Source organism: Xyrauchen texanus, chromosome 17 (assembly GCF_025860055.1).
Source record: "Xyrauchen texanus isolate HMW12.3.18 chromosome 17, RBS_HiC_50CHRs, whole genome shotgun sequence".
Taxonomy (NCBI): Eukaryota; Metazoa; Chordata; class Actinopteri; order Cypriniformes; family Catostomidae; genus Xyrauchen; species Xyrauchen texanus.
The window spans coordinates 20,753,820-20,774,613 of NC_068292.1; the positions used below are offsets into that span (position 1 = coordinate 20,753,820).

Sequence of the window (20,794 nt, forward strand, 5' to 3'; positions counted from 1 at the left end):
CAACAGTAAAAACAAATGCATCTGATGAACCAAGAGGTGTGTACGGCTGTGAAGCGTACCTGTGAGTGTCGGTCCCCCCCCACCCCAGTCTCTGCACACGTGCTCAAGTCAGGGTCACAGAGCTCTCAGTGTTTTGCCTGTCCACTGTTCCAAACCTCCGCACGGCAACATTGGGGCCCCAGAGGCACAGATTTAGGGGTGAAATAATGACTGCAAGGAAAGACACAGAAAGAGCCATTGGGTGAGTTTAGATGGGTAGTACAGTATAACAAGCAATGACATCACACAGGGATGAAAGCTGGCACAGCATTACAGAGGCTTAAATACACAATAGACATTCAATTCTACTCTTTCCCACAATAGCGAGAACAGATTAAGAGCAGGCAGTGCCTGAAGGCAGTACAGGGAACAGTTGCTCATCTGTAATATTAGCTAGGTGTAGGCCTACGGTGAAACTATAATACGCTGTAGTGCCACACCTGCTATACATTTATAAAAACACATGCTATGAATTTATAAAAACACATTTTTACTAATTAATGGGAGATTAATCACTTGAATCAAGATGATACAAACCACATTATACTTAAACATAAATATTATTGCATAAGTTCAGGGTTGCCAACTCTCACGCATCTGGCGTGACACTCTCGCATTCAGCCTCAATCTCACGGTGAGGCTGAATGCGTGAGTGTCACGCCAGATGCGTGAGAGTTGGCAACCCTGTAAGTTAAAAGTGAGATGTAAATATCCACTAAGCACTCTGTCTATTACAGGAATCAGGGGTGTATGACTGACTTTCTTATGCGAAACACAAATTCACATTTTTAGAAGAATATTTCAGCTTTGTAGGTCCATATGCAAGCGAATGTACTTTGAAACAAGCAAATAAAAAGTAATCATGAAGGTAATCCATATGACTCCTGTGGTTTAATCCATGTCTTCTGAAGTGATCAAATTGGTTTTATATTATAAGACCAAAATATAACTGCTTTTTCACTGTACATCTTATAACCAAATAACCTAGCACACTTGAAAAATAGTTGGTAGGTGAGTAGGACATAATATGGTAAAGTAAAAAATAAAAAATATTAATAAAAATTAATCCTGTACAGTGCATGCATGCATGGAATATCACAAAACTTTTTTTGACGTTTTGGTCACATGACCTTCGTCAGGCATTTACGTAATGTAAATGTCTGATGAAGATACTGTGACCAAAATGTTGAAATAAAAGTTGTGATATTCTTTGCAAGCAAAGGTAGTTTGTAGGATTCTTTCTCCTTTTTTACTTTACTGTACATCTTGCTATTGCAGTCTTTAGACATGATCTTGATTTCAAGTGCGATTACACTTTCTAATGCTTGACGCATACACAGAGCGTTATATGGTGCTAGGAGTTGTAATCGAGCTTTAAATTATGATCACCAAGGAGACTGCTGATGAATCTATTTAGTCAAAAAGGAGTTACATTTCGGTCTGTTCTCACCCAAAAATGATTACATCAATTCAGAAGACATGGATTAAACCACTTTTTCACGTTACTTTTATGCTGCCTTTATGCACTTTTTGGAGCTTTAATATTGTCTTGTATGGACCTACAGAGCTGAAATATTCTTCTAAAAATCTTTCTGTTTGTCATATAAATATACACTGTTTGTGTAAAGCAGCAGACAGACATACACATCTGTCATGTATTTGTAAAACATCCAAATGTAACAGAAACGCTCTGTTTTGGTGCAGCTTCTCCTTTAAGACTTGACAGCCCACTATTATCAATTGGGGCTTTTACACTGCACAATACAGCTTGACTCTGCTCGCATTTTTGAGTGGATAGTACCTGTACCTGATACTTTTTTTAGTACCACCTCAAATGTGACGTCAAAATCCTGCAGATCACTGATTGGTCAGGGAGAATAGTCACTACCTGCGTCACTGGATTTCCAACACGCGACATCAACCCGCTAGTTTTAAAGTTAGCAACAGCGATAACAGCATCCTTTGATCACGCGACTTTCGAATTGTGAAAAAAGAAATGGCACAAATGTGCACAAAACCACGCCATGGTCAATAAACGAGGTGCAGACGGTCCACTCGTTAGCGAGGAGCAAAACTCTCAGGAAGAGTCTCAGCTGTCGGCCGCACACGGCTACCACCGGACCTACCCACAGTGTAAGGAAAAGGTAAAAAAAAAAACGTAAAAGTGACTACAGAACTATAAAGGAAAAGTGGAAGTGGTTTGACCAAATGGACGCTATCTAAACAGGGGAGCAATTGGATGGAAATTGCCCTGGACTGATCCATGATGGAGGATGGTATGTTTTGTTATGCTAACTCTATACTCTGCTTGAAAGCTTCACTTTATTTAGTTGATCAGCTACTGGAAGCTTGCTTCTAAAACAACCAGAACAATTTAACTGTTACACTTGTGTAAAATCACCGTGCGACAACTGCTTTATGCAGCACAATGAGCTAGTAGCTAACAGCTAGCGGTTAGTTTGTGTCGTGTTTAAGATTATGTCACGGCAGTAGAGGCGGCACAACTATGACGATCAGCTATAATCCCACCCATGTTGAGCCGGCACTAAACAGCAGTGGAATAGCAAGCTCAGAAAAGTAAAGCGAGTAGAGTTGAGGAGAGTCGAACTGTAAAGTGCAGTGGAAAAATGCAAATTGGCTCTCTTTGCCAATTTGCACTTTTAGGGCCTCACGTATAAAACTCTGCATAGATTTCACCCTTAAAGTGTGCATATACACAGGAGTCGGATTTTGCATATGAACAAAAAAGAAATGTACGCCAGAACCTGCACACAATTCCCTTAATAAATTCCAGCTAGCGGAAGACTGCACTTAAATACACGTGATTTATTCCGTACCCCGTCTCCTCCCCAAAATAACCATATATGGAGCGTAGTGTACAAAGCCTGTTTTTAGCTCATTTACATACAGTTACCATATGCATATCACCATCCATATACGTGACTACAGCATTTAACGGTATGAGAATCTATGAACACAGGAAATCATTTTTCCTCCTTTATCTCAGAAATAAATTTGCATTGAAGAACAGTTATGTGCAGAAGTACAGAATTTACAGGTAAAAGATTGGGATGTGCAAAACTACCAATTTAAAACTAATTGACTAGTCGGTGTGTTGTCTGAGGTATTAGTCGACTTTTCAGTGTTAAGGAATCCATATAAGTCTGCATTATTGTTACCCAATCAGACGTGTTTCATAGGAATATACTGAGGCTAAGCACAGCCATTTAACAGGGTAACTTACAGATATTCAACAATTAAATAGGCTAAATAACTATAACCTCTCATCCCACAAAACTATCAAAGTAAAGTAAGAAACATGAAAAGCTCCAACACAGAATGGCTCTAAACCACTTATGCGCATCATCACCGGACACATCACTTATCTCGGACACAGACGACATGCTTCAAGCAAGCAGAGCACTTGAAGTCACATATGTGATTGGCTCCAAATTCAGAAGTGCACAACTGTTAGATTATACATATTTTAGGGGTGCAACATGTAGTTCACAGCTTCCAACAGTTTGAAGCCTTTTTACAGCTAAACTATTTATTAAAGCAATGCCAGACAGAATCTGTAAAATGACCCTTGACAAATAGCTACTCTTCAAAACAACTCACAAATAAACCTGTGGATTATGCATAGTAACATAAACATTAAATGGATGGTTCACCCAAAAATGAAAATTATCTCATAATTTACTCACCCTCATGTCATCCCAGATACTGACTTACTTTCTTCTAATGAACACAAATTAAGATTTTTAGAAGAATATTTCAGCACTGTAGATCCATACAATGCAAGTGAATGGGTGCCTGAATTTTGAAGCTCCAAAATGCACATAAAGGCATCATAAAAGTAATCCAGAAGACTCCAGTGGTTGAATGTCTTCTGAAGTGATATGATAGGTGTGGGTGAGAAACAGATCAATATTAAAGTCATTTTTTACTTTCAGTCTCTACTTTCACTTTTACATTTGTTTTAAATTTTTTTTGGTGATGTACATTCTTCATTTATATTGCCTCCTACTTGGCAGGGAGGAGAATTTATGGTAAAAACAGACTTACATATTGATCTGTTTCCCATTCATACCTATAATTTCTCTTTTTAAATTCTCATATCATGACCACATTATTGTTATTTTAGGCAAACGTACGACAGTCGCCTGACGACAAGATCGTCAGAGCATATTCCCAAAGTCTAAGTGAACTATTGAAAGTTAGACACCAGATCTTTCAATCTCTATTAACATCACAACTGCTGGTATGCTAAATAAATAGCACAGAATGTATAAAATACGTTATTCAGTAGTCAACATGTGGTTTCCAAAAAGAACACTTGCTCAAAGGTGATAACCAAGGTTCAAAATTACATCAAGAACTTATCTATGACAACTGTTGCCAAGGAATGTGTGTGTGTGTGTGTGTGTGTGTTCAGATACATGCTCAGAAATCTGACAGTTAGTTAACCAGCCCATCTGATAATACTGCATAAAATGTATCTTTGACTGAGCAGATGAGAGTGAGGTTAGTTGAATAGTGTCCTGTGCTATCATATAACAGCACAACCCCTCTCCATACCTCCACCCAGCTATCAGAACAGACTTAAAAGAACAGATTAAAACTAACAGAACAGAACGGCACCATATATTCCCAGCGATTAGACAACACTGCATAAGTAACTTCAGCACAAAACAACCTCTCTGCAGTTCAGGGCGGATCAAACTGATAAAAAGTGACCAATGCCAAGTCAACCAGAGATCAGCTAGCTGCGGCTACATACCGATGAGCTCAGGTACTCTCTCTCTCAAACACGATCAGGCGGAAAGCAGAGTAGGTGTAGTGAAGACGGGAGGGTGGGAGAAGAGGAAGGTGGTGTTGTTGTTGTCTCTGTCACGGTGCTGGATTAAAAACACTCATTTAAAGATGAGCGCGCGGTACTAAGCTAACTGAACTCATGAAGAGACGCGCGTGAGTGTGACAGAGACACGATAGTGATTCTCCTTAACAACTATCACCCCTCGAGCTCTGTTCGTCGTATAAATATACACCGTGTCATGTAACTGATTTTAATAATAACATAGAGCAACTTTGTGAAATATCGTCTGGACTGACCCTGTTGTTGCTCGGATGGTGCGAGGAGATGGCGGCACTTCCGCTTCCGTTTCCCCGCAGTCGGACCGACCCTTGCGCGCTCCCTGATTTGAATAGTTATGAGCGGTGATGATGATTTTACTATAATAAAGCTTTTCTAGATGACTTTAAAATGTTCCCGTATCTAATGGCAGTGTATACCATGATTATAATAACCGTTTTTCTTTTTTTTTTTTTACAAAATGTTCTAATGACCTTGAAAGCTCAGTTTAGAAACAATCCCAGCAGCAGCAACAGATGCAGTGTCTTCTATTGACGTTAGTGGCATTCGGGTCACGGTGCCATACGGGAGAGGTTTACAATACCTGAGGCCCCAAGCATCCGACCAAGCCGGGGCCCTATTTCGAAAATGTTTGCTTTAAAACATACAATTTATATGAAATCATAATTTTTAATTCATCCTATTAACCAATGTAGCCAAATACATTCAAAATGTTTAATGAAATAAAAATATTGTAGGATAATTAATGCATGTTTTACAGTTTTTCCACAATACTGTAATAAAAAAGCAATTTTTACCTACATAAATTTATACAAATTTGTATTTTATTTGCAAAACCTATTGCCTATTGCCGTTTAACAAGCGCTGATCCAGTACATCATGTCACCCCTCAAGCAGTTCCTACCGGGGCATTAATTATACATTTTTGGCCCTAATTCTAGCTTGAAGATTGAAAATGGTTTAAGATTCTGTAATTGATGAAACATAATCGGAATTTATGAAAAATCGCCATATAATGAATAATATAAGATTCTGTCTTGGACAATTCAGAATTGATTAGTGATAATGGTTTATACTATTTTTAGATTTTTATAAAGCATTCGACTCAGTAGAGCATCAGTTAATCTTTGTTTTTCTTTTCACTTACAATGAGTTTTTGGCACCATATACAATTCCTGTAACTCCAGGGGACTATGCAAAAGTTTTTGGTGCAATAACTCCTGAAATATGTATGCTGTTTAGACATCAGAAAATAAGTAACATTCAAAAATGGTCCCCACCTACTATAGTAAGTTCTAACGTATAAATATTTGTTTTTCCTTTAACTCACAAAACAGATCCATAAGAGTGTTATTTCATAGAAACAATGTGTCTCTGCCTTATATTTACTCATATTGGAATTGTTTGACAGACATATTGTGTGGGAAAAGGTTTGGCTTATACAATCAATATTTAATTACAAACAAATTTAAGGAGGTATCAATCAAAATTATACATAGAATTTACCCATTGAAACATTACTTTGTAAAATTTAAAGGTGATATTGATTTTAGTTGCACTTTTTGTGACAGTTGCCCTGAAACTGTGGTTCATTTATTCTGGCACTGCCCATTTGTAAGAACGTTTTGGCAAAATGTTTGTGATTTTATCACAAAAAACATTGATGGCCAATTTGTGCTGTTTTGGAAACATTTCTTATTTGATCTTCTGGAGAATTGTAGAGACAAGCACAGTCAGATTTATGTCATAAATTATATTCTTTTAATGGCAAAATTCCATGTTCACAAATTTAAGTTTTCCTTAAAAAAAAAAATAAAAAAAACCCTGTTTTACATCATTCAAGCAAGAAATGGAACAGATTTTCTATTTAGCAAAAGGCAGTTAAAACGTTGAAAATGTGTACCAGGAGCAACTTTCCAGTGATGCTATAACACACAGTCCCCACAGAGAGGCGATGTCCTCAATAAAATGATCCAAATAAATTAGCAGGACAGGGGTTTTCAAACTTCTTTCTGCCAAACAAGGACGCCAAATGTTATAATCCCACTGAGAGGGACCCTAATAATAAAATATAAAGGCAGCTATATATGCAGAAAGACCCATTGATTCTGTGTAAGGAAAACAGTAAGCTTGACTAAAATTTAAATAATGCAAATTTAAATAATTGACATTTTTAGTCAATGTACTAAATTAAAAAGAACTTATTACGATATTGTCTCCAAAATATATATTTTTACTTAAGTTGACAGTATATTTTTTTCTAGCCACTATTAGAGACATTTTGGATGTATAAACCCGAAGAAGAATTATTATTTTTTTTTTTTCAAATAATTTCAATTAATTTGTATTCACAGTTCCCTATCAATTCAGTTCATGAGACATTGCCGAACGCTTTGGGGAAATTCCTTTTCCACGACCTAGTTGAAGCCTTTGTATCATAACCCCAATCGTATGATTGGCAGTGGTTTTTGAGCCTCGCACTTTTAGGCGCGTATTTGCCCTATAAATACAGGCTCATTTATATAAATGACTATGCATTAAGGGAGGATCTGTATCCTTTATCCCATATATATGTGTGTGTGTGTGTGTGTGTGTGTGTGTGTGTGTGTGTGTGTGTGTGTGTGTGTGTGTGTGTGTGTGTGTGATATTCCATCCAAGTGATGTAAAAAAACTAATAAAAGAGCAGTGTGTGTTCCTGTGAGCGACACATTGCTCCGTCAGACCAACATGAGAGCTGTATTCGCTGTCTGGGCTGTCCACGCCAAAGCAGCTCTCATGGGGACAGACAACCCTCACTGTGAGGACATGAGTCACAAGACGCTCCGTTTTAGAGCTGGAAGAAACCGAGGAGGATCTCTCAATGGTGCTAGCGCCATGAGCCCCTCGATCTTTCCACACAGCATCTTCGCCAGTGCAGTACACACGTGCCGACCTCCGACCCTATATGAACGAGCATGGTGTTTTCACATTGGTGGGTCTGACAATGATAATGATGCATGTCCCTCCCAGCATCGGAAGAATGGTCCATGGAGGATGTTGCAGCCCCTCCCCCACGGAGGGTGAGGACTGATTGCACTGGCTATTGATACAAGTTACTCCACATCATTGCGCAGCTGGTCGAGGAGCTCGGCCATTAGTTGCCTCCTGTCAAGCCAGAAAATTCTCATCTGAATGAATTATTCCTCCACACCGTCCACCGTCAAAAGACCGTGGTATGGAAAGCAGTGTCATTATTCCCTGAGGTTCAAATGGAGCTTACTGTGACCTGGCACTCGTACTAGGTGCATATCCAGATCAGAGGGGCTGCCATTCTTAGGCATATTTCAGCTTCTTTGTACTATGACACAATAGCACTTTCAGTCCCCAGTGTGAAGAATCCCACTGGAAGTATATTGTGTTTCTATTTCTACTTTTCTATTATGTTTCGACTTGCCCTTCCCCGCTATTCTCACCAGGAACATGTCAGTTTTTATTGCAATGCTTCCTTGCATTGCTTAAATAGTACACGTACCTCGCAGTGGCTGCTTGATACGTGCTGAAGGCTAAAAAAGCTAAATTCCTCTCCAACCAAACTCACTAACCATGATAACCGTGGGTGATTGGTGTCTACTGTCAGCTCGCTTGAGCCTTTACACTATTAGTACTGTACACAGATGTGTGACACGCTTTGAGTGAGAAGCTCCCATCTGTTAAGCGGCAGCTATCTGTGCGCATTATCCATGCCTGCTTGTGTGTTTTGCGATTGTGTGGCATGCTTCCGGGCATCTCAGAGAAAAACCAACCCACACTCTACACAAAATGCTCCTGACTTATAAACGGCAGCTCCCCTCAACACATGCATGAAACTCGGCTCCCACCTGCACATAAAGAAGTTGCGTGGTGTACGTTACTGAGCATTTCTCAGTCTGTTAAAAATTAAAATGGTTTTTGTGGTTATACATTCTGTTTCACGATGCGGCCACCTCGATTCAACAGAGTTCTATTCTTAGTTCGAATCTAGGGCATGCTGAGTGCCTCCAGTCAGGCTTCCTAAGCTAGCAAGTGGCCCAGTTGCTTGGGTGGGTAGAGTTCCATTAGGTTAACCTCCTCGTGGTCGCTATAACATGGTCGTTGCTCTCGGCAGGGCACGTGGTGAGTTGTGCGTGGATGCCACAGAGAATAGTGTGAGCCTCCACACACGCTAAGTCTCCGCGGTAACGTGCTCAACAAGCCACGTGATAAGATGCGTGGATTGATGTGTCAGAAGCAGAGGCAACTGAGATTCATCCTCCGCTACCCGGATTGAGGAGAGTCACTACACCACCACGAGGACTTAGAGCGCATTGGGAATTGGGCATGCCAAATTTGGGAGAAAAGGGGAGAAAATCCACCAAAAAAAAAGAAGCGCTCTATCCTCCATGTTACAATGCAGGACATGCCATTCTGCGTTCCGAGGTAGTAAATGTCCTTGTGAGAGAGGCCTCAGGCCTCTATATGTTTGCACGCTCAAAAACCATACCTTAGTGTACTTTGGCTCAGGCCATTCTTGAGAATTTTCCTCGCTTCCCCATTTCACACACTGTGCACAACCGCTTCCTAATGGTGAGCGGTGTGTTATCACAATTATTGTCAAATATAAAGCACCCGCTATCCCGTTATGTGAACGTGTGGTGGGTGCTCATGGTCATGTCAGATTGGGTGCTAAAAATTATCAAACACAAGTATTCAATCCAATTTGCATGCAGACCGCCATGCTTCAACAGTGTTTTGTCCTTGATGGTTCAGTCACAGGACGTGCCTGTATTACATGCAGAAACACACAATCTCCTCACAAAAGATGCGACAGAGGTTGTTCCAAGCTGCCACGGCTGTAAATGGTTTTACAGCTACTACCCTTTCTTTCCTAAGAAAGATGTCAGGCTTCGGCTGACCCTAGATTCGGACACCTGAGATCTTATCACACATCCGCCCATGGGACTGGTTTCCGTCAATAGATCTAAAGGATGCGTACTTTCATATCCGAATTGTACCACGGCACAGGCTGTCCTTGAGATTTGTGTTTTAATTGATGACTTATCAATTCAAAATCTTTTCAGAAAATGCTGGGCTTTATGGCAGCCATCATAACATTAGGCCTTTTACACATGAGACCTCTCCAGTGCTGGCTCAAACACCATATACCGAGTCACGCCTGGCATCAGGGATGCATGCTTGTCACTGAGATTTGCCACTGCCTGGCTGCTCGAGCACCATGGACAGCCCCAAATCTTTATCAGCAGGGTGTGATGCTGGGTCAGGTTTTCAGCAACGGATGCATCAAACACGGGTTGGTGCGCACTGTGCGATGGACGGCTGGCCTTCGGCACTTGGACCGGTGTTTGGAAATGCTAGCCATCTTCTTAGCTGTGAAAGCTTTCCATTCTGACATTGTGAAACATCACATTCTGATTTATTCAGACAATATGTCAGTGGTAGCGTACATAAATCCCTAGGGTGGCACTCGATCGCTACCTATGTTGAACCTGGCGCAACTCCTCCTCATGTGGATCACGCACCATCTCCTCTCCCTGCGCGCAACATATGTCCCAGGCCATTTGACCTGCAGAGCGGAATGGAGACTTCATCCTCAAACGGTTATGAGGATAACCGTTGAATTGCCCCATAATGGAGATCCTTTCATTCCTTCAAGAGCGGATGGACGCAGGTCTTACTCCGTCAATACTTAAGGTTTATGTAGCGGCCATCTCAGCATTTCACATCCCAGAGTCTGGCTCCTCTATAGGTAGACACAATCTAATCATAAAGTTTCTTAGTGGAGCGAGGCGCTTGAACCCCCCCTCGCACTTCTATGGGTCCAACATGGGACTTGAATCTAGTGTTGAGGGCGCTCACAAGCCCCCCGTTCGAACCATTGGAATCCATTGGGCTACGTGTGAGTTACTGCTGTTGGCTCTGGTTTCAGTCAAATGGGTTGGCAATATACATGTGCTGTCAGTTGACAGTTCATGTCTGGAATTTGTTCCCAGGCTTTCAAAAGCCACCATCAAACCCAAAAAAGGCTATGTGCCTAAAGTGATTTTCACACCCTTAGGGCTCAGAAAGTGCACCTACAAGCTTACTCTTCTCCACCATCTAATTTGGATGAGGAGCAGTTAGTGCATATATTATGCCTTGTGCGGGCATTGCACATGCATGTGGAGTGCACTCGCCAGCTTAGACTGTCAGATTAGCTCTTTGCTTGTTATGGAGGATGCACAAAAGGCATGTCACTGGATCATTGATGTGATCGCCCTCGCTTATGAATCGTATCCTATTGGTGTGATTGGTGGTTTAGTTTATGTGTAATGTCTAAATTTCCCTTAATGTTGACAGAGAGTTACTGTTGCGCATAAAACATGTTCAAAACAATGCAAGAAATGCAAAAAAAAAAAAAGCAGGCTCACTTGGTGTGTCATGTCCCTCACAATAAACGGGGTAGAGCATTTGTTTGGAGCAGGGGCCACATCTGGCTTTAAAGGAATAGTTCACACAAAAATGAAAATTCTCTAATCATTTAGTCACCTTTTTGCCATCCTGGATGTGTATGACTTTCTTTTCAGCAGAACACAAGAAGAATATCTCAGCTCTTTAGGTCCATACAATGCAAGTGAACAAGTGCCAACATTTTGAGGCTCCAAAAGTCAGCATAAAATTAGCCTTATCCATCTGACTCCAGTGGTTAAATCCATGTGTTCAGAAGAGATATGATAGGTTGGGTAAGAAACAGATCAATATTTAAGTCAATTTTTACTATACATTCTCCTCCCTGCTCAGTCAATCTCCACTTTAACTTTCACTTTCTTCTTTTGTTTTTGGTGATTCACATTCTTCATGCATATCGCCATCTCCTGGGCATATCACCATCTCCTGATGAATTTCTTTCAAAAATGTACTTAAATATAATGGGTGAGAAACATTTTTCTCTCATGTCTTTCTGAAGACATGGATTTAACCACAGGAGTCATATGGTTTACTTTTGTAATGCCTTTGTGCTTTTTAGAGCATAACAATTTTGGCATCCCTTCACTTGTATTGTATTTTATTATTAAAAAATATTATTATTAAAAATGTCATTCAAGTTATTCAGCCAAAAGTAGTGAGTGGTTCACTCGTTTCCTTGTTATTAATGTTTGATTAATAGTCTTTATATGATATAGCCTACCAGACAGTGCTCAATTCGGTAACATGTGCACTTCAAGTCTGACATTTTGATACAAATACGCTTTTTGTCCCACTATTTATGTTCACTTTAGACCAAACCGACTTTGTTTACATTAATGCCTCACCAAGACGGGCATTGGCGGAATTATAAAGTGTATTTGACCATTAGCGCTCAAACATTAGCCACCTGTCAATAAAACAGCACACAGCTACAGATGTCAGGAAATAAAAAGTAAATCTTTTATATTTCATCTAGATCAACCAACCTGTGGTGCTCTTGCTATCGCGATTGATGTAATGAACACCCCTGTTATAGATGTAGAACATAGGCTAAATAGCCCATAGAAAATTACTCAAAAGTTTATCATTGATATCAAGGACATCTCCCTCATTTCTTTCAGATAGACATCAAGATTGTTTTATCACCCAGCCCTATTGATAACATTTCCTTAATCTCTCACAGAAACGCAATAACCTCAGTGATAGATAGCTAATTTATAGGCTACATTATAGACACACAGAATAAGCAGAAATATTAAATTTACCTCGATATGTTTCTTCAAATTAGAGGCAGGATTAATGCTGATATCTGTTTGAGCAAGTTAAACTCACATGACACAATCATGCAATTGGCCTTTTCCACTGCGAAAAGCCCTTTCAGGTGCTGCCGAGGTGTTCAGGTATAGAACTCTGTTTGAAGCATCCTCCACATCCAACAGTTGGCACCTGATCTACAGGTGCCATTCAAGTTTTTTTTACATGGGATTTGATGGGTCACGAAACTCTCTCTAGCCAATCACGTTGATAGATAAAAATAAAATCAGGACAGGGAAGTAGCGAACACAGACGGTGGGAAAATAGTGCATTAAAAGTACAGTTACAGCACTTAAAATGTACTCAAGTAAAAGTAAAATTATATAAATTTTAAACTACTTAAGTACAATTCCTGGGAAAAAAACGACTTAATTACAGTAACGTGATTATTTGTAATTCTTTACTTTACACCCCTGTGTAAATACTCTCTAAGAATATACACAGATGCGAGCGAAAACACTGGAGAAAATTGTGGAACGCCAGTGTTTCCCACAGGATTTTGTGAGACTGTGGTGGGTGGACCTCAGATCCTCTAGGGGGGTCAGGGGGCATGGCCCCCATAAGAAAGTTTGTACATTTTAAAGTTAAATGCATCAATCTGGTGCACTTTGAGAGCAAGAGGCTAGATCTATGGCTCAAACACAATGTAACGAGGCTAGATCTATGAAGAACTTTGTGCTCTTGTAAACAATTTTTTGCTCTAGCAGTAATTTAATCATAAAAACATTGGTTGTATAGATATGAATAGTGATGACACGGCAAAAAAAAAAAATCACACCCACAAAGCATAAACAAGACAGAGTTTAATGCAGTGCGCAAATGGTCAAAACACAAAATCGACTAGAACATACATTTGAACCAGGACCCTACATATAAACTAAATATTTATGGAAGCCTCTGACCAGGATAAAGGATGGAATAAAAGAGCAAACTCATTTAATGACATCAATGAGCTCATGTTTTGGTTTACAAGCTTCAGTCCTTTCAAAATATAATGATGTTGGTGTCATGTGTATTTTGTTGGTTCATGTTTTTCATGTCGTTTATTTTGTTTCATGTCATGTGGTTCCCAGTTTCATGCCATGTGGTTCCTTTGTCATGTGATTTCATGTTTCCCTCCATGTTCATGTGTCTTGTTTTCATTGGTTTATTGTCTTGTTATCTTCTTTAGAGTTCTTTGTGTTCATTGGTTATATTTGCCATGTGTTCTCCCATTGTCCATTGTCAGGTATTGATTGTTTGTAACTTTGGTTGTGTATTCAAGACTATCTCAAGTCTGTTTATGCCAAGCCAAGTTTATGTTATGTTAAGTTCATGTTTATGTTTATTTATGATTGCAGTTAGGGTTTTGCACTGTACACTGTTGGAATAAATTTGCACTTGTGTCCTTTACTTCTTTGTCATCGTCTTTGTCATTGCCAGTGGCAGCAAAATTGTTACAAAATACCTGACCGACAAATATGAACCCAACAATCCAACTCCTATGCCTACGTCAGGGGAATCGTCCCCTGGAGGATTACTTGGAGGACTTTGTGCTCTGGCATGCTAGTTGGACTTTAATGAGGTTGCCCTCAAAGAACTTTTCCATTTTGGATTAACTGAGTCTATCTCTTTGCTGATGCCAGGCAGTCAGAGAACCCACAGCCTGGCTCAGTATATTGGCCAGCGCCAGCAACATCATTACAGCATTATGCATTAAAAGTTTGGAATAATGTACAGATTTTGCTGTTTCGGAAGGAAATTGGTACTTTCACCAAAGTGGCATCATTTCACCAAAGTGGCCTTCTACTGATCACAAATTATAGTCCGGACATTACTGATGTAAAAAAAACAGCACTATCACTATTTGAAAAGTTATTTCAAATAGACAGGCCCCATTTCCTGCAGCCATCACTCCAACACATTATCCTTGAGTAATCATGCTTTAATTGCTATTCTGGCACTAGAAAATCACTTGCCATTATATCAAACACAGCTGAAAGCTTTTTGGTTTGCTAAATTAAGATTTCATACAAAGTTTTACACTACAGTCTTCAAAGGCAAATATGTGGAAGGCTAAACAAGAGGATAAGTACATCAGAGTCTCTAGTTTGAGAAATAGACAACTCACATGTCCTCAGCCGACAGCTTCATTGAATTCTACCCACTCAACAGCAGTTACATGTACAACAGTAAAGAGAAGACTCAGGGGTGTAGGCCTTATGGGAAGAATTGCAAAGAAAAAGCCACTTTGAAACAGAAAAACAAAAAGAAAAGGTTATATTTTTATACCATTTGACAACAGATAATAGGAAAAGAGAGTTGTGGATCTTAACCCCATTAAGAATTTGTGGGATAAGCTAGACTGTAAGGTGTGCGAGAAGTGCCCAACAAGACAGCCACATCTATGGCAAGTGCTACAAGAAGTGTGGGGTGAAATGTAAGCGTGGGGAGTATCTGGACAAACTGACAGCTAAAATGAAAAGGATCTGCAAAGCTGTCATTGCTGCATTCAAGTGGAGGACTTGATAAGAACTCTTTGAAGTAGTTTAAGTTTTAAATTGTAATAGTAATTTTTACGTTGTTAATGTCCTGACTTTACATTGTGATCAGTTGAATGCCACTTTGGTAAATAAAAGTACCAATTTCTTTCCATAAGAGCAAAATCTGTACATTATTCCAAACTTTTGGCTGCTAGTGTACTTCTTCAGCATGATTCAACCGGTCTTTTCTTGTGTACGGTGTCATGTTTCAACATATACGATATCCATCCATCCATCCATCGTCAACCGCTTATCCTGTGTACAGGGTCGCGGGGGGCTGGAGCCTATCCCAGCTAACATTGGGCGAAAGGCGGGGGACACCCTGGACAGGTCACCAGTCCATCGCAGGGCACATATACGATATAAGATATTAAAATTTATGAATGTCTATTTTTCCAGCTTATTGTATAAGTAATTATTTATATAATGCCCCTTATTAATTTCAGATACAGTTATTTCAAATTGTTATTTACATATACCATTAAATATACCATTAATTAAATCTTGTTTTATTACATATCTTATTTCAATGGGGATATAATTTATTACAGCTGACAGTTAGATAAGCAAATAAGGTTTGAACAAGGTCAAACTGAAATTCACGGATGTTTAAACACTTCTGTGTTCAAATGTCAAGGCTGCTTAATGGATCAATTCAGGTAAACTTCATATTATGCGACTACGCATTACTTTACGGAGAGCTTACGACCTACTAGTTAAGTCTTGGCTTAAGAACAAGTGGTTCAACAAAATTAAGCACCAACAGAGTTACAAACTAACTAGTAGTTACCAGGCGCGGATTTATGGGTGAGCCTGGGTGGGCACATGCCCACCCAGATTGACAGGTGGCCCACCCAATCAGATTTAAAATTTTAGATTTCAGATTCAATTTTTTTTTAATTTTTAATAATAATTAATTAATTACTTATTTATTTAATTATAATAGTTTCTTGAGGACATTTAAATTTTAAAATATGTACAGTTGCTATGAAAAATAGCTACAAAAGTTGATATGTCGGCATATCATGTGTCAGTCCAGTTACGCTATCACGCAACGTTAGCACCGACAGTTGGCAGTTACGTGCACCTTTAGAAAGTAGCGGGAACCTACCTAAGCTATGGCTAAACAGCTATCATTGACACTCTTTTTAAAAAAACCACGTCTAGATGATGACATACTTTTGGACCATGTCATACCTGAGGAGTAGGATGGTCGTGAGACACTTAATGGCTCTGGGAATGCCGGTGAAACTGCCGCATTTTTATCAAGTCATGCTAGCGTTAATGTTAACATGAAGGCTGACGCTGCACTCCACCGACACAGACCGCCACCAGCGTCCAAAGAGACAACCGCGATGCCATCGGATCTATCGGCATTGGAGGAACCTGCCACTCAGCCAAAGCTGTCAACATTTCCAGCTACTGTTATAAGTGGAAAACCACGCTCATTCAACAGCAACTGGTATGAGAAATTCAAATGGATTGAATACAGCAAAGAACGGGATGCAGTGTTTTGCAAGGCTTGTAAACATTTTCCGGAGATGCACACAGAGTTTACTTTTATTAAAGATGGCTACAAGAACTGGAAACGTCTCAGAGAAGCCTGCAACAAACATGAAGCAAGCAAGACCCATGCTATGGCGCTAACTAAGAAAAAATCGTACATGGTCAGTCATGCACCGCAAAGCCGCGGGACAGCTGCATGGTGACGCCCCGACATTTGTGGAGCGAAACAGGGAGCATGTTAAAGTTCTGCTGGACATTGCCATGTTGTGTGCCAAGCTGGAAATCCCACTCCGAGGCCACAGAGAAACCGAGGATGCACTTAATAAAGGTAACTTCTTAGAGCTCTTCAAGTTCATGTCAAAATATGCTCCAGAAATTGAAAATAGACTGAACAAGCTGCCCAGAAATGCCACCTTCATGAGCCACCACATCCAGGATGAGTTGCTTGAAGCTGCAGCATCGATCCTACTCCGTAAAATAAAGACTGAACTGCATGGGCAATATTTTGCCATACTTGCGGATGAGTATAAGGATTTAGCTAAACGTGAGCTGGTTGCAGTGTGTGTGCGATTCATACATGGAGGGATCATCAAAGAGCGGGCGGTGGGCTTTGTTGAGGCCGCAGATCTGTCAGCGCAAGGGATATCAAAGAAAATCCTGGAGGTCCTTCAACCACTCGAACTGGATCCTGCTCTCTGCGTCGGGTTCTGTTTCGATGGAGCATCGGTCATGTCGGGGCACAAGGGAGGGGTACAGTTTATTTTGAAAGAAACATTTCCTAAAGCCATCTATGTGCATTGCAACTCTCATCGGCTAAACTTGGTGCTTTGCACCGCCGCTAAAGCGTCCGGACATGTAAGTACTTTTTTTGACACTGTGAATCAAATACACAGCTACTTTACCGGAGCCCATCGCCACTCTCGCCAGGAGATGCATCCCAACCGCCAGGTTATGGAGCTGGAGCGTTCGTGTGTTACCAGATGGAGCTCAAAATCAGGGTCAGTGCATAAGATTTTGCAGTTGCTCGATGTACTACTGGAGACTCTGGCTGGATTTTCCGAAACTAGTGGACAAAGTAAAATCGAAGCAGACCAGCTGTTGCAGCAGGTGCAAACGAAAAAGTTTGTTTTCATGCTTTTAACGTTTTGCAAATTGTTTGAAAACAGCGATTTTGCCACCAAGGGGCTGCAGAGCTCAACGCTATGTGTGACGGACTGTATTTCACTTATTGAAACACTTAAAGCTACATATGCAACTTTACGAGAGGATTCGAAGGGTGACTTTGTTGAGGTGCTCAGGCTGACAGAGGAGCTGATGGAAAAGCACGAGATAGCTAACTGGGACGCGGTTGCTTCTCGTGAACGCAAGCTGCCCTCAAAGTTTCACGACTCTGTTGTTACCACAACACTGGGAAAGACCTCGGCTGTCAGAAGCAATGAGGATTTAAGGGCCCTGTGGAACTGCATCATTGACCGACAGATAACAGAGTTAAACTGCAGGTTTAAAGACGACACCTACGGTGTAATGAGAGCCTCGGCCTCTTTCACACCTGGATCTGCCACTTTTGGAGTGAAAATTTTTTAAATGATCCGTGTGCTTTGTATGGCATTGACATTGCTGATGCGGAACATGCGGTATTCATCCAACACATCAGACGGAAAATGGATAAGGAGAACTTCCCCACATTAATGGAAGTACTGGATAGCTGCCCTGCCGACATTTTCCCCAACATCAATCGTTTGTTGAGGGCCATCATAACACTGCCTTTAACATCCTGCAGCGTAGAGAGACTTTTCTCCGCAACAAACAGGATCCAAACGCGCCTGAGATCATCAATGCTGACAGGACGCCTGAACAACTTGGCACTTCTGTCGTTTGAAAGAGAACTTATTGACAGTTCGGATTATGATGACATAATCAACGTTTTCAACTCAAAGCCCAGGAGACTCCGCCTGGTTTAGAGCTCAGGTAGGCTGCTGTACAGCACTGTGTTTTTTTTATGCTGGCCCGCCGTGGCATTACTGCTTTTTCTGAAAGGATGATCTGATTCTGATACTAGGCTATTAAAACAAAGCCTATTCACATTTAGTTTGGGTGTAGCAACTCTTTTAACGAGTTTTATGCAATGTTAGATCTGTTGCTGTTTATTATTTTATGTGGGGCATCATCTGCCATGCTGTTATCTGTGTTATTCTGCGGGGGCGGCCCACTTTTTTGTGTTGTAATGTTCACCGTCGTCTCCTGCTTTGGCATTTGTTACGTTTGGTGAATGCACTTCTGGCTCTGTTTTTCGAAATAAAGCTGAGTATATTTCCATAGCATAGGCCCCCTACCTGTTTTTTCTGTCATGATTCCTTTTAAATACTGAGTCAGCTCGTTCTCCTGTGAATTTTTTTCTGCACGAGTCAGCCACAGCACGCTCTCCGTGCGCGCACTGACTTACCGTTGTGATAGTCTACATGCGCCATGCGAGTTTGACAGATAGATGACCTTATGGTTTAAAGCAGGCGGGAGGGCTGACTGACATGAGTACAAGGAATAGGCCTATTTAAATTCACTACCGATCTGCTATAGCTGACATATTTATCAGGCGTGAATAAGCTTAAAAAACCGAGGCCCCTCCATATATTCACCAGGCCCACCTATTAATGACAGTCTGTATCCGCCACTGGTAGTTACTAAGCCCTTAGTGTAAACTCTACATCCCAACTTAAGTGGGACCTTATGCACAGCTGGTGCAACCCTACCCTGGTCTTCACTGTATGATTATAATACATGAATACATTTTAAAGCTACTATCATTATTCAGTCAAGAGCAGTAAGTGGTTTTCCCATTTTCTTGTTGTGGTTGTTTGATTATTATAATGACACACTACACTAGATGGCAGCAGGACTATTAGCTTATATTTAGTAGTCCAACATTTGAATACAAATATTTTTTTATCCGCTGTTTATGTTCACTTTAGAAATAACTCATTGTGTTTACATGTATACCTCACCAAGACGGGCATTTTGGTGGAATGAAAAATTAAAATTCTGTAATTCACTCACCCTCATGTTTTTATTTTTATAAACCTGTACTATTTAGTTCCTTCTGTGGAATATGAGAATACATTGTAAAATGTAGATGCTGCTAATGAGGCTGAAATAAATGTGAGGCTGTCATTCCCTATAAAAAAAATAACAGTTTCACGTTATAAACAAGTTCATTACTATTTAGAACAAGATTGGGCCATGGAGTTTGTGATGTCTTACCACCAGTAGCACAAAAGTCCCAAAACTGTTTCCATCTTTGTGATGTGGAGCAGAGAGAATAATAATAATAATAATTATTATTATTATTATTATTATTGTCCACCTTTATCTCTAAGCCCATAGTCTTCCAGAGTAGATAAGTGAAACACACATTGTTTTACAGGGTTAACATAATTATTCCTTGTTTTCTTATTTCTTATGCCCTGATAGTAAAACAAAGCATGATTGGTTGAAGATAGAAAGTGCTAGGATTGGTCCGAGTAATGTGGCTGTTATCTGATTGGCTTGAGTAAATGATGGGTTGAGTCCACCTATTTGTAGATTTGTGTGCACATCTTGACGCTAGATTTGTTTACAAATCAGCAAATGCGTGTAGTGATCCACAAATGCACAGGAAGCGATCCACAAATAAATGCATGCAATTCACAAATGAATTCTGGACAGAGTTGTGTGTGACAGGGCTTGAGGCGTGGCCTGCGAGACAGGGCATGGAGCATAGGAGGAGGGCAAGGCCAATGGAAAGTTGGGAGCCTGAGAGGCTTGAGGGGCGGAGCAGATGGGGATAATAACCCAGGCAGAGCCGCAGGGATGGAGGTCCCTGGTAGAGTGGAGGTGAGCCTGGACCATGGAGAATAGGCAGGCCTGAACCGTGGAGCAGAGGCGGGCCAGGACCGTGGAGCAGAGGCGGGCCAGGACCATGGAGCAGAGGCGGGCCTGAACCGTGGAGCAGAGGCGGGCCTGGACCATAGAGCAGAGGCGGGCCTGGACCGAGGAACAGAGGCGGGCCTAGATCATGGAGCAGAGGCAGGCCTGGACCAAGGAA

At 40.7% G+C, this 20,794-nt stretch overlaps 2 protein-coding genes across 5 annotated transcripts in view; one reads left to right on the plus strand and one right to left on the minus strand.

Annotated features, from left to right (window-relative positions):
* LOC127658363 (epsin-1-like) overlaps positions 1 to 5,197 on the minus strand; it is a 43,142-nt gene extending 37,945 nt beyond the window's left edge. For all 4 annotated transcript variants that reach the window (XM_052147618.1, XM_052147616.1, XM_052147615.1 and 1 more), the window contains exons 1-2: positions 4,823 to 5,197; positions 60 to 210 (exon numbers count right to left, since the gene is read on the minus strand). The gene's annotated coding sequence lies outside the window, so the exon portion shown is untranslated. The remainder of the gene's footprint in view (positions 1 to 59; positions 211 to 4,822) is intronic.
* A 13,342-nt stretch (positions 5,198 to 18,539) lies between these two features.
* LOC127658365 (serine/threonine-protein kinase SBK2-like) overlaps positions 18,540 to 20,794 on the plus strand; it is a 32,736-nt gene continuing 30,481 nt past the window's right edge. The window contains exon 1 of the mRNA XM_052147625.1: positions 18,540 to 18,684. The gene's annotated coding sequence lies outside the window, so the exon portion shown is untranslated. The remainder of the gene's footprint in view (positions 18,685 to 20,794) is intronic.